We start from the raw sequence: 2,176 nt of genomic DNA, 5'->3' as shown, positions 1-2,176 counted from the left end.
TTAAAGAAAGCTTTTCTAATGAGAAATGGCAATATTGGAGGACTCTGTGGGCCAACAATTAAACCATGCAGAAATCAACAGGAGATGGAAGGATTACACAGAGGCACTGTACCAAAATGGATTGATGAGTATTCACCAATTTCAGGAAGTAGACTATGATCCAGAACCCATGGTATTGATAAAGAATACGAGAATTATCACACAATATCACATGCAAGAAAGCATTGACTGAGGGGAACTCACAAATATCTGTAGCAGTGCATAAGCACAACCACTAGAATTTCAAGCTGGAGTCTGGAAAGCATTTGGAACAAGGGATATCACTGCTGACGTCAAGTGATCTTGACGGAAAACACAGAGTAACAGAAAGATGTTGACCTGTGCTTCACTGACTGTGGAAGAACATGTGACTTTGTGGATCATAAAAGCGAGAGCTCACATTGCAAAATGGAATTCCAAAGTTCTTAATTATGCTCATGTAGCACCTGCACGTAGACCAAGAGGCAGTCTTTGGAGAGAAGAAGGCGAAATGGCATCGTTTAAAAGGTTGTATTCGTTCACTATTACTGTGCAATCTGCCTGCTGTGCAAATCATGACAGAGGCTGGGCTGTGTGAGGAGAGACTGGCCCCAGGATCGGAGGAACGCTCATCAGCAATTTGTTGTCGACAGAGAACACAACTCTCTTGCTGAAAGTCAAGAGGACTGAAACACTTATTGATGAACGCCAGAGACTAAAGTCTCCAACATAAAGTCCGCCATAAGGTAACAAAAAGGAGGTTCTCACAGTTGTACCAGTAAGCAACATTGTGATAAACTGAGAAGAATTTAAAGTCTTGACAGAGTTCATTTGACTCAATTCCACAATCAGTGCCCCTGGAGGTATCAGTAAGGAAATCAAATGCTTCATAGATGGCCAATAATCATATGTGATAGGTAGGTGTATTGTGCCAACCTAACCAATAGGACCATGCGGTATTAACAGGGTTATATTTTCATTGGAGAGCAAAGAGACAACTGACTCGACAAGGCCTGCCCCTCCCTCTCGTGCTCTCTGGTGATGCGGGCGCTTTAGCTAATCCTCTGCCTCAACTTTTGAGCTACGCTACCTGTCAAGACAGCCAACCCGTGCATCCTGTCGCTGTAGCTTGAGGTTCCTCGGAGACCTGCTTGACCGCACTGCTTGTGTCTATGTTGCTTGACCTTGAGACTGTCGGATCCTGTCGTCTTGCATTGCTTGAGTTTGGTATTCCATCAGGGTCTGCTTTGCTAAGCTCCTGAGCTACTGACTGTTGTGTCCTGCAATGCTGGCTATGAGTGGACTGCCTGCTGTGCCCGAGGAGAGACTCAGCTGTCTGCTTCTTTGACCTTGGACACAGCAGCCCTCCTGATTTGAAGGACTCCCAGTATATTAATGGCTCCATGGAAGCTAGTTGAACTGAGCCCCCTGTACGGCTGCATGAACTACATAGCTGCGATATTACTTCATGCTGTGTATATATATATATATAATCATATACACATATGTGTATATATGATCCTATACACAAATATGTATATATAATCACACATGTATACATGTCTATAATCATGCATATATGTGTATATATGGTTCTATACATATATACGTACACATGCGCATATATAATCATATTCATGTATATAAAATCTTGTGTCCTGATTTGTTTCCCTAGAGAACCCTGCCTAGTACATTTAAAACTTCTTTTTCATAAAAATGTTTTAAATTCTATACCACTGGGTAAACTAATGTAGCTATCAGACAATGGTGCTTAAGCACTGAGCTACTAACTGCAAGGTAGCATGTTGGAAACCAGCAGCTAGCTCTGTAGGGGAAGCATGAGGCTTCCCATTCCTTTGAAGATGTGCCGCTTTGGAGACACAGGGACGTTCTCCTCTGCACTAGCGGATGGCTATGAGCCAGCATGGACTCGAAGGCAATGGAAGTGATGCTCTAGGAGGATGATTGATAACGTTCTCTAAAACATTGACTTCTGCTTTGGGAACCATGCAAAAACATTTGACTTTGTGGACCATGACAAACAAAACCAAACAAACTATGGCTACCATTGGAAAAAGTGGAAATTGCAGAACACTTAACTACACTCCTGCAGAATCTGTACAAAGACCAAGAGCAAGTTTTTGAATCAAACCAAGAA

Source organism: Echinops telfairi, unplaced genomic scaffold, assembly GCF_000313985.2.
Source record: "Echinops telfairi isolate 266 unplaced genomic scaffold, ASM31398v2 ScPeMD7_20;HRSCAF=75, whole genome shotgun sequence".
Classification (NCBI taxonomy): domain Eukaryota; kingdom Metazoa; phylum Chordata; class Mammalia; order Afrosoricida; family Tenrecidae; genus Echinops; species Echinops telfairi.
The sequence above is the reverse complement of the archived record's forward strand: the minus strand, read 5'-3'. Positions refer to the sequence as shown.